Source organism: Myotis nattereri (genome assembly GCF_964212035.1).
Source record: "Myotis nattereri genome assembly, chromosome: 12".
NCBI lineage: Eukaryota > Metazoa > Chordata > Mammalia > Chiroptera > Vespertilionidae > Myotis > Myotis nattereri.
The window spans coordinates 31,397,977-31,411,207 of NC_138087.1; the positions used below are offsets into that span (position 1 = coordinate 31,397,977).

At 36.4% G+C, this 13,231-nt stretch overlaps 1 protein-coding gene across 1 annotated transcript in view; it reads left to right on the plus strand.

Moving 5' to 3' along the window:
* Positions 1-13,231, plus strand: part of PTPRD (protein tyrosine phosphatase receptor type D) — a 2,145,631-nt gene that overhangs the window by 1,313,989 nt on the left and 818,411 nt on the right. Inside the window, exon 9 of the mRNA XM_081103407.1 lies at positions 7,037-7,090. The gene's annotated coding sequence lies outside the window, so the exon portion shown is untranslated. The remainder of the gene's footprint in view (positions 1-7,036; positions 7,091-13,231) is intronic.

The window sequence follows — 13,231 nt, forward strand, 5'->3', positions numbered from 1 at the left end:
TAAAGTGTGGTATATTCAGAAAATATTTTACAAACTGCAGCATTAATAAGGCCAATAAGTATATTATTAAGTAAGAAGCCAGACACAAAATAATGTAATACATGATTATATAGGGTTTGGCAAAAGTAGGTTTATAGTTGTGAGTATATGTGAAACAGAGTTTATTCTTGTATTATTATTTATTAATCATTGTATTTATTATTATTATTAACTTACCTTTTCCCACCCCTGTATTTATATAACATACAGGCAGTTATAAAACTATAGGGTTAGAAATCAAGATAATGTTTGTTTACTATTGGTGAAGGAGAGAAATGGGATTGGGAGGGAGCATGGGAATTCCAAAGTACTAGAAATATTCTATATTTTGTGCAGTGTGGAAGAATCCCTGACATTTGCTTTTGTATTCATTGTTTATTAACTTTTTGATAAATCACTGTACTTTGATTTAAAAATATATAAATGAAAAGAACCTGGGCTTCCTGGAGGTCCTGTTCATTTTTTTTTTTAAAGGGACCATGTGGAAACACACATAAATCTAAAAAAAAACTTCTAATATTTTAGTGATGAGAGGCACAATGGATTTCCCAGTTTTTATATGATTTTCCAGTTTTTATATCCTGCCATCTGTATTAGGAAAATCTTGTACTCCAGTAACTTCCTCATTGTATGATATTTTTCTTAAGTTTCTGCACCAGTTGCAGCATGTTTTAAAGTAAGATATGATGTTATGTAGCTAACAAAGCTCCAAACCACTCAATCTATTTAAACAAACAAACAAACAAACAAACACACTATGTAAGGTATGACATTAGAAAAATAGCAGAAGGAGGGAGGTGGGAGAGGGGAGAAAGAAAGAAAAATAGAAAAGAGAAAAATATTAATAATATGTTACTTAGGGGTCTAGTGTGTCTGCCAAAACAAAGCATAAAAACCTACTCTCTTCCATATGTGGTTACATAGGAAGTAGGGACTTGACAATTTTGCAAGGTAGGTATTTTTAAGTATTTCAAACTTCATATTTTCCTTGGTGATTACTTACCTAGTATGCTTATCCTATCTAATAAAGATGGGATATGCAAATTGACCATCACTTCACAACAAAGATGGTGGTGCCCACAGCCAATAAGGAGGGAATATGCAAATTGACACAACAAAAATGGCTGTGGCTGGGTCGGGATGCTTGTGTTGTCGCCATGGTGATGATGCAGGCGTTTTGCCCTGCCCCAGCTGCTCCAGGCCTCTGGGCAGCGTGCAAAGGTGGAAAGGCGGCTCTGGTCGGAGCAAAGGCAGTGCCGGCAGCTAGGGGAAGGAAGGCCTATTCTTGCAGGAATCTTCATGCATCGGGCCTCTAGTTTAGTATAAACATGAATGTATAAAAATTTAAGAACAATGACTAAAGTACAACAATGCAAAAAAACATTGAAATAAAGGGGACTGAAAACCTCCTAATGAAATAACATGTAATTATTAATAATATGATAATTATTTAATATGTAATTAACCTACTTTGAATGGTCACAGTTGCTTATACTAATGTAGAACATGTTTTAAAATGACATGCTATTTTGATAATCAGGATTTTCTTTTTAAATTAAATCTTTAGTGTTGAAAGTATTACATATGCCCTCTTTTTTCCCCCATTGAGCCCTTCTAGCCCGCCTCATTCCCCCACCCCAGTCCCTCACCACACTATGGTCTGTGTCCATAACAAAAGTGCAAGGACTACTTTTTAAGGACTAGCTTTTTTAAGTAGCTGTTGTATAGAAGCTGCAGCATATTATTCAGAAGATTTAGCTAAGATACTTAATGAAAGTGTCTACACTAAACAACAGATTTTCAATGTAGATGAAACGGCCTTATATTGAGAGAAGATACCATCTAGGGCTTTCATAGCTAGAAAGGAGAAGTGGAATCCTTAATTTAAATCTTTGAAGGGCAGGCTGTCTCTCTTGTTAGAGACTGGTGACTTTAAGTTGAAGGCAATGCTCATTTCCCATTCTGAAAAGCCTAAGGCTCTTTAAGAATTATTCTGGCCTGGCTGGCATGACTCAGTGGTTGAGCTTCAACCTATGAACCAGGAGGTCACAGTTCAATTCCTGGTCAGGGCACATGCCCGGGTTGCAGGCTCGATCCCAAGTGTGAGGAGTGTAGGAGGCAACTGATTAATGAGTCTCTCTCATCATTGATGTTTCTATCTCTCTCCTTCTCCCTTCCTCTCTGAAATCAATAAAAATGTTTTTTTTAAATAATTATGCTAAATCTACTCTTCCTTTGCTCTATGGAAAAACAAAGTCTGAATGAGAGCACATCTGTTTACAACATGGTTTTCTGTATATTTACCCACTGTTGAGAACTACTGCTCAAAAAAGAAGACAAAAGAGATTCATTTCAAAATATTACTGCACATTGACAATACCTCTGGCCACCCAAGAGCTCTGATGGTGATGTACAATGAGATGAATGTTGTTTTCTTACCTGCTAACACAACATTCATTCTGCAGCCCATGGACCAAGGAGTAATTTCCACATTCAAGTCTTATTTAAGAGATACATTTTGTAAAGCTAAAGCTGTCATAAATAGATTCCTCTGATGGATCTGGGCAAAGTGAATTGAAAACCTTCCAGAAAAGATTCACCACTTTAGATGCCATTCAAAGCATTCATGATTCACAGGAAGAGATCAACATACCAGCATTAACAGGAGTTTGGAAGAAGGTGATCCCAACCCTCACGAGGACTTCAATGAAGGAAGTTGCTACAGATGTGATAGAAATAGCAAGAGAACTGAAATGAAAAATGGAGCCTGAAGGTGTGACTGAATTCTGCAATCTCATGATGAAATATTAACGAATGAGGATTTGCTTCTTATGCATGAGCAAAGAAAGTGGTTTCTCCCTGTTTGGGGGCAACATCCCGGAGGCGTTGTGGAGACGGGGATGGGAGTCATGAGGGCCACGTAAGTGGGCGCTGGGTGTGGGGTTCAGTCATCGACGGGTCTCCCAACCATGGCCACTAGGTCACCCTTTCGGTGTCCCTGGGGCAGCCCCTCCGCAGGAATGTCTTGCTGCACAGCTTCACCTTCCAGGTCCTGGCTCCGGAGCCCTGGGCACAGCCCAGCAGGATTCAGTGATTGTGGAAAAAGTGCAATAAAATGTGAAATGTGGGCCCGGCAAAAAAAACAAAAACAAAAACAAAGAAAGTGGTTTCTTGAGATGGAATCTATTCCTGGTGAAGATGCTGTGAAGAGTGTTGAAATGACAAGAAAATATTTTGAATATTACATAAACTGAACTGATGAAGCAGCAGCAGGGAGTGAGAGAATTGCCTTTGGTTTTGAAAGAGCTTCTACGGGGAGTGAAATGCCATCAAACAGCTCTGCATGCTACAGAGACATCATTCACGAAAGGGAGAGTCCATTGACATGGCAAATTTCACTGTTGTCTAATTTTAAGAAATGCCACAGCCACCCCAGTCTTCACCAGACACCAACCTGATCAGTCAGCAGCCATCAACATCAGGGCCAGCAAAAAGATTATGACTCGCTGAAGACTCAGATGATGGTTAGCATATTTTTTTAGCAATAAAGCATTTTTTAATTAAGGTATGTACATTCTTATAGGCATAATGCTATTACACACTTAATAGACTATGTGATAGTGTAAAAATAACTTTTCTTCACTGGGAAACTAAAACATTTATTTGACTCACTTTATTGTGACATTTACTTTATTGCAATGATCTAGAACCAAATTGGCAATATCTCCTAGGTATGTCTGTACTATACTATGTATCATAGCCAGATTATACATCACTATGGACAGTTCTGCTCTTGAAAGTTACTGACTTTAGCTCTTACAGTTTTCTCAGCCACAACAAGTAGTCAAAACTTTGGAATAAATCATGGAAATGAAAGAGCCCATACTGTTACAACAGCCCGCTTATTGTTTGTTTCATTCTCTCACCCACGTCAGGCATGCTCCATGAGCTGGAGTGTGCTCACCTGGCTAAATCAATTTCCAAAATTCCATTTCCTCCTGCTTATGGGAATGTATTATTAATTTTTCTTAATCTTCAGGAAAGAAACCAAAATCTAAACTTTTTAATAATTTGTATTTGGACCACAGCAGAAAGCTCAGTTGACCTACGCAGTAAACATGATTTAGATAAAATTTTTAAAAAATAGTTCTGGTTGGTATTAAATACTTCCTGTTGTCTCCTCTCCTAGATCAACAGGTCATTAGGTTGATGCTTGTATTCAGAAAGGAAAGATAGCTTTTTGATAGACTGAGAAGCAAAATAGTTTATCTTAATGTCTTGAAAATTTTATGAAATGGCTTCAACGATCCACCGTGCATTTGTGTGACACTAAAGATACAAGTGTTTTGCCAAGGAAAATGATATATTAACATTGTGAGTGAAATACAAATTTATTACAACCATAAAATCTAGCCTAAAGGTTTCATTCAGCAATAACCTAACTGAGACATGGAACCAAGCTTGAGGATTTTTATTTTAGTTAAAGGCATCTACATGCCCAACAAAAGAGTCTTCCTTTGATTAAGAAGCAGCAAGCATTGATCAGACCGTCAAATCTCAGAGGGAAGGTAGGGGAGGGTGGGGGTAAGGGAGAGAGATCAACCAAAGGACTTGTATGCATGCATATAAGCATATCCAATGGACACAGACACCAAGGGGGTGAGGGCATGAGTGGGGGGTGGGGTGGGGGAGTAATGGGAGGATAAGGACACATATGTAATACCTTAATCAATAAAGAAATTTTTAAAAAGAGGAAGCAAAAAGATATGACCACCTCCTCTAGTTTTCTCTTACATAGAGCTCAAGGTAAAAGAAGTAGGTGTTTGAAAGTTAGACTCTTCCCAACAGGGTTAAATTTAACCAACACATGGATGATAGTAAGGAGACACGTAGGTGAGATATCTGAAGACACCTTTTGGAATGACCTGGAACAAACAGGTGATCGCCCTGTTTCATGCTGTGGATATGTCTGCAGGAGTAACAGGAGAAAAAGGCATGTTTGCAATAAGTACATTGAGGCATGCTGACTGAAATTTGATATTGCTTGTTGGATGTCTCTACTTTTGTCTAAGCTTCAGAAACTATTTCATTGTTCTGTGAGAAGAGCAGAAGGTCTTGAGTTCGGTGATTGGTTATTGTTTCGAAAAGGAAAGAAAATTACCTTTCATTTTCTCTCCTTGGCATTAGTCCCCAGTGGAGGTTCAGAGGACATTTCAAATCACAGCAACTGCATCAAGGAACTTTTAAGTCTGTTACTTCTGACTAAGGTTTTGCAATGTTCTCACCATCTTACCAAAAACTGAAAATAGAAGTCTACCAAAACAGTTTTTGCGAAAATGCTGGGATGTTTCCACTTGCTTTGAACTCCTAAGAAAACTCAGTTTCTTGCCTTTAAGGTTTTTATCAAAAGGAATTTTGAAGCCTGTGCTAGATGAAGCCTTGGATTTTGCCACAAAGCAATACAGAATTTAGAAGAGTACTTCCTATGAAAACCTCATGCTGCATGCATTTCATTCTATAAAATTCAAATTATTAAATAGAGATATGGTCATTATGTGCCATATACTGTGCCAGGGGCTCAGCTACAACCTGGAACGAGAGAAAACGGGTTGTTGCGAGGATACTATCGCTTGCAATCTAATGGAAGAGATCAAACTATCACAGTTTAGGTAGGTTAAGTGCTGTAACAAATACCCAACATTTTTAATGGCGTAAAGAACTGAACTTTAATTCTCATTTACATGCATCTCCAGTGCCAATAGACGTCCCTAATCAGGACAGGGTGATGGATGGCCATGTTATTAACATTCTAGTATGAATATTAGTGGGGATGGGGAAGGCGGTTATCCTAAGAGCTGTAGCTGAAGGGCCAGGCTTTTGCTACCCTTATAGATCTTTTCTCCTCCAGGTCCTCAGGGATTCTTCCTATAGATAGTGAACATCAAATGAAGGAGCATGTATGATATGGTTTTAATCGAGGCCTGCTAGTGCCAAGATTTGTATCTAGCTGTATCGCATTGGGAAGAATTCAATCACATACATACACATATCTACAAAATATAGTCCAGCTCAGTAACAGGAAGTAAAAGGAAATAGTTTGGGGAATACCTGGCCAGTTTCTGTGATACAAAGTAATGTGATAATATGTGATAATGTGATAAGGAAGTACACAGAGATGTTGCAGCATCTAAAAGCTACATCTAAGTGAAGTATGGAGGGGACAAGGATAAGGAAAGCTTTCTACATGAGACGATACTTTCTCTGCAAACTGACAGAGAAATGCATTGAACATGTGGGAAAGAGTTGACAAAAAAGTGGTCTAGACAGAAGAAAGTAATTCTGAAAACAACAATCATTAGTGTAAGCTTTAATCCTTATAAAATGATTCTATGGAGGAATTCAGGCATAGCGCCTTTTTATATGTTTCAGAGGTGTAGATTTTTTAAAAATTAATGAGTGGGTTTTTTTATATAAATTTAGTTCTTATAAGATTTACAATTCTTCTGTGCTAGCTAGTCCCAGGAGGAGTAGGACAGACAAGGATTTGCTTTAGCTTGGCTGCCAGTGTTTAAGTGATTTCCTTAACATCCAGTTCCATAAAGACCCAAAAGTGAGAAATTTGAAATGTATTGGGTAATTTCAGGAAGCAACAAACTAAGACATTCAGTAGACTTGATGAAATAGATGTAGTAAAAAGGCAGTTTAGCCACTTCATGTTAAATAAGAAAGCCTGAATTCAAAATTTTAATGAACAGTCAAAATCTACAGCTTTGTAGCATGTGAAGAAAAGAAATGTCCATGTTGATTTGACATTTTACTCTTTCAATTAAACATTTATCACATAAAATTTATAGCAGTTTCTCATTAACCTTTTTGCTTTTTCCCCTCTCTGTCTCAATCCCTCCTAAAAAGAGGAATGGCAGAAATATAACATCTTGAAGACCACTTAGGGTTTGAAATACTTTTAAAAACAATTTTTTTATTTCTTTCTAATTAGGCTTTGAACTTCCTGAGGCCAGGGACTGTCTGGAAGCACCAGTGCTAGCACAAGGTAAGTCTACAACACATCTCAACCCCTTCTTTCTTTGGATCCTAACACTCAGTGTAGTGCCTTGATATGTATGTAGTTAGCACTCAACAAATACTGTTGGATGGATGGACAGAATATCCAAACAATATATTCTTTTCACCTGGTATTCCTCATAAAATATGCTAAGAATGAATTCTTCTTAACTGTGGATGATTAGTTTTTCTTTTATAAATAGAGTTGCCACATACTCAAACAAGTGGAATAAGTAGGAAATGATATGTCAATGAGGGATTTATTTTTCAGTTCTGATTCATGAATGTGTGGGAAATCTAACAATGAGTTAAAGTTTGAACTGGAGTAGCAGATGTCTGTAGATTTAAACATTGATTGAATTTATCTGCTGCTGCTATGAAACTGTTGGCCCTCAGTGATGGTCTTGCCTACAGAGGCTATTTTGGTTCTTCTGGAAGCTATGAAGCTATTTATTGTTAATGGGGGAATAAAGTGAAAAAGCAGATTTTCAAACAGATTAACAAATTTTAAAACATTTAATCTCTGTTAAACAGTAATAGTTATGTTATGCATTCAGTTCTCACTACTTTGCAAGAAATATTTTGCTATTAAGACAGCTTTGTTTACCTTACATAACCTTCTTATAAACATTTTATCTTATCATAATAGCACTTTTTGATGCAATTACTTACCAAGTGTATTTTTCTTGCTTGTTGCAGCTTAATAGTGTGCTTCTAATTTTAAAATGATGATTCTTTGACATAAATAATTCCGATGCTTTCTCTCTAAGATATTTGATCTACTTCCTAACTATTTTAAACTATTATCTGGTAAAAACCTATGAAGAACTATAAAACAAATTCAAATCACTTTTTATTGATGGTTCTAAATACACAATTTGTAAATAAAGTTTTAAAAAGTTCCTAGCATACTAGAATACTCTTATCTGCTAAAAATGTTGCATCTTCAGCTTAAAGGAAAAAAATACCATCTTCCATATTCCCTGTGAACTTCAATTTTGGGTTGATGCTTCTTATAACTCTAAGGAAAAATAAATACATATCTGTGTATAGAAATGGTACACAAAATCCTTCAGAAACCAGGATGCTTTTGAAGTCAAATTAGATAAGAATTAAACATGAGAGATACAGGATTTCAGTAACGTTATATTAGGCATTCAGGCAGGTTCCCCTTTGGCTTCTCGTTGTTGCTTTTTTATATGTTGTCATTCAGCTCAGCATCACAAAGCTTTCTTGGATACCCCCAGTCAAAATGATGTCTTCTTCTAAACTCCTGGGTGTCTTTGCTCATACTCCCTGAAGATTTTAATCATTCTGCTTTATGGCTCAGCAATTTGTGTAGAATCAGTTCCCATTTTCTGAGCACATTATATTCCAGAGTTAATTTAAAAAGCAGTTTTTATTTCTTTGGAATCCAAAGTACTTTTTCCATAGTACTAATAATACAAATAATGCTTCTATTTTCTTTTTAGGTTCTAGTGCTCTCTGAGCTAGTGCCTATAGAAATATTTCAAATATACCTCTAAGCATTGCTTCTTCAAAATACATTATATCTATTGTAAGGGGCAAATCACATAGATTCTAAACCTAGACTTGTCTGAATTCTATGCTACTTACTAGCTGTTAGGCAAATTATTCAAATATTTTTATCTGATATTTCTCCTCTTTAAAATGGAGAACATCATACTGCCTACTTCCTATGTCTATTGTGAAGACTAAATTCATTGACATATGAATGTGCTTTAGAACAGTCCCTGACACATAGTAGGGGATATATAGGTGTTATCATTATTACTTTCATTGAAACTTGGAGTATCAGGAACTTAAATGCCCACATAGAAGCATGTTTAAGTGTACAAATAGTTCATATATTTTAGAAGTTCACACTCTAGACACAGGATAGGTACTTCAATCACAGAACACAGTATCTCATGATCAGAAAGAACATAACTAAGAAAGAACATAACTAACTACCCTTTTGTAAAATACAAATCAAATGCTTTTTTTGTCTACTTGTATTTCCAAGATGAATAAAAATAGAAACAGAATATGTAACCATATTCATCTCATCACAAAAATGAAAGTAAAACTAGCAGCTATTATTATTGATATTATTTATTGAGCCCTTACAGTGGTTCTCAACCTTCCTAATGCCGCAACCCTTTAATACAGTTCCTCATGTTGTGACCCAACCATAAAATTATTTTCGTTACTACTTCATAACTGTAATTTTGCTACTGTTATGAATCATAATGTAAATATCTGATATGCAGGATGTATTTTCATTGTTACAAATTGAACATAATTAAAGCATAGTGATTAATCACAAAAACAATATGTAATTATATATGTATTTTCCGATGGTCGCGACCCACAGGTTGAGAACCGCTGCCTTAGGATGTGCCAAGCACAAAGTGAAGGACTCTACATGCATTCCTCATGTCCTCCCATTACAGAGGAAGAACCTGATAGTCAAGGAGGCAAAGGTCACAGCTAATGAGAGTTAGAACAAGAATCCCAAATTCAACTTTCTGACTTTTGAATCTCATCTGATTTCCACCCTACCACATGCAATGCTCTGAACCAGGTCCAAAAGTACTAGTATTTTTCAAATTAATATTTACATATTCAAGTGTCTTTTTAGGGGTTCTTCTGCCACTTAACAAATCTACCTAGTTCTTTCTAATCCTGTCTTCTACGTGTTGTCTATAAAAACATCATAAGACATATTGTCAAACAATTGGGGAAAGCCTAGTACACTTTATTTTTTTACTAACACACTTTATTTAGTGCATTCTGTTTGATCAGTATTCCCCCAAATGTCTTTTTAAAATATATTTTTATTGATTTCAGAGAGGAAGGGAGAGGGAGAGAGAAATAGAAATATCAGTGGTGAGAGAGAATCATTGATTGGCTGTCTCCTGCATGATCAGGGATTGAGCTAACAACCTGAGCATGTGCCCTGACTAGAAATCAAACCTCTTGGTTCATAGGTCAACGCTCAACCACTGAGTCACCGTGGCCAGGCTTCCCCAAAGCATCTTGTCCTCCATTGAGATTATCAGCACTCTTAGCAGTGTTGCTTTAAGACACTGCATTAGAAGCTCTCTTTTCCCATTCATGAATATTGTATCATCAGTCATGAATGCAGTCATCTAGCTCTAACATATGACAAAACATTGAACTTTTTTATCTTGCAAAAGAAAAGATAGCGTTCTTATGTAGTGTACCTTTTATCCCTTCAATATACTTAACCTTTACTTTTGATATGTATATTATGTGCAATGCACATGGCACACATGTCATTGACTCTTCACAGTAAACCTCTGAGGCCTATACAGTGGGGCCTTGACTTACGAGTGTCTCGACTAACGAGTTTTTCAAGATACGAGCCGTCTCTCAGCCGATTTTTTGCTTTGAGCTGCGAGCTAAAATTCAGGTTACGAGCCAGCTTCAGATGCCCCACCGCTAGTTGGTGCAGGGAACGTCACAGTGAACGCCACAACATCAGCCCAGCATCATGTGTCTCACTTGTTCACTTTTTGATTTGACATACGAGTAATATGAGTGACGAGCTCTGTCACGGAATGAATTAAACTCGTAAGTCAAGGCCCCACTGTACTCTAATGATCTCTGAGAGCTAGAAAAACCAAATATCTCGTCAAATTTACTCGACTCGTAGTAGTATCAGGGTTTGAACACAAGTGAAATGTCAAATATAACAGTTGCCACTGTTCTGCAATGACCCCTGATTACTTTCAGTTCAGAGAACCCAAGGCATCTCACTAGAGGGCGCATGCATAAGGCTTCCATGCCCCTGGCAGTTCCTCCTTAAGTGTCTAGATCAGGGGTGGGCAACCCCTGGCACACGTGCCAAACATGGCACACCAGTAACTTTTGCTGGCACACGAAACCCTCTCTTAGAATCTTCCATTTACAATTTTTTTCTTAATATCAACTTTTTTATTTTTCAGATAAATTCAGTGTAGGTGCATCTTAGGTAAATAAATAATTTTACATAACATGTATACATTAAAAATGTATTTTTCATCATCATATACTGTGTTTTTGTTGCTTGAATGGATTTTATTATTTCTTCAAGTTTCTCCACATATGTACACCTTAAGAAATATCAAGTAGGCGTAACATGTTCTCAAAAAATTAGGGTTGGCACGCAGAAGAATTTTGAGTCAGAGATTTTGCTGCTTTTGGAACACACTCACAAAAAGGTTGCCCACCCCTGGTCTCGATTGTAAACTTTTTGAAAGGAGTGTCTGTCTTCTTACATCTTTGTATTTCTCACAATATCTAAAAAAATGCCTAGACATCGTGTACAATTAATAAATGAATGAATGAGAACATTATGGGATATCTAAGATGCTGTCAGTGATGAATATACTAATCTATAATTAAAGACTCAAATCTTTTGCCTTGGGACTATTGACCAAGCTCAGTTAATTTGGTTAAATAAGCTGTCTCTTTCATATATTGTCATTGTCACATTTCATGATTGGATCAAGCTAATCCTAGCCAGAAACTGCTAAAATATCTGAATTTAGAAATGCAAAAACATGTGGGGTGAACATAATATTATTGTAGGTTTCCTGGCCAACTGCTTGGCTTATTTTGGCAAGTGCAGTTTAGTTTCTTGTGTATGATGACATTTGAGTATATGCTCTGCAGTATCATGTTTTAATATGGACCAATGCTAATGCCTATAAATAGTTCACATTAAGTGTAAACTTCTGGAATTTTAATTAATGTTTGGAATCTCATCAATTAAGAAAGTCAGACATGGTAGTTTTGGTAAAGAAAAAAAAACAACTAAGTTTTCTTTACCTAATTTTAAGAAGTGTTTATAAAGTTTTGACTAGCACTATTTTGGATAAATTAACCAGAGTTGCTCACTAAGGCACCTATGAAGTGAGCCTGATTTCATTTATTTTTCATAATTAACAATGCACATAGAAGGGACATATCCAGATCTCTACTAGCGATTTTTTATTACAGCATTAATGTGACAATTTCAGGTAACAAGTTAATCTAATTAAAGGAAGGCTAATTGTTCATGCAGACTCTGTGGTAAGAAGAAGAGAACTCAGCAGGACATTCTCTGAACATTTCTGCTTGGGAGGGGTGCATTTTTTTTTTTTCATTTAGGAGTGGCAACCAAGACTCTCATATTATATAATAACATTTAAAAGACGTATTTAAATGATTTACTAGGACGATAGTGTAGGAAAGATAATAGGTGTACTCGAATGACTTCTAGGGGGGTTGACTAAATGCTTTCCAGTTTCAAAAGTTCTTCACCATAAGTAGAATTAGAGGTTGACTCAATATGTCCACATTTGTATGGTCAGAGAACATTAGAATTAATATATACCCTCGAGACTCCAGGCCATGTATTGTACATGACAAATTTAGACCCAGAAAAAATAAACGACCTGCTGAGATCAAATAGATATTTGGTAGTATTTTTTACTCTGCATTTAAAACATATTGTCCTTCAATGGAAAAAAGAAAAGAAGGAAAGAGGAAGGAAGGAAGGAAGGAAGGAAGGAAGGAAGGAAGGAAGGAAGGAAGGAAGGAAGGAAGAGAGGGAAGAAGGGAGAGAGAGAGAACAGAAAAAAATAAAAGGAAAATTAAGACATAAAATCTAGGGAAGGTCACATAGTTCAATCTCCTCTGTTGGAAGCTTCATCATGACAGTCAGGCAGTCTCCGATTAAAATTAAACATGAACCTCACTTTTATTATTGGGTAGTTATAATTGCATGAAATGTCTTACATCAATAGAAAATCTAACTGCCTTTATTTCTTCCTTAATCTTTTGTCATCTATGTAAAATATCCATGCCTCCTTCAACCATTCCTTTTATGACATGAGTTTCAGATGTTGCATCTTCTGATGCCTCCTCCTAGCACATCAGTAAAACGTTACAGGTTGACGCCTAGAATTAAACCCAGTGTGACACATGGTATCTGGAGACTGCCATAAATATGTGGAAAAGCTACTATTATCTCTTGGTCTAACCACTGTTGGTTTTTAAATTAATTGTGCTTTGTGTAGTTGTGCTTATGTATCAACTAAAGCCTAAAGGTGTTTTTCACATGGGGGACTATAAGTAG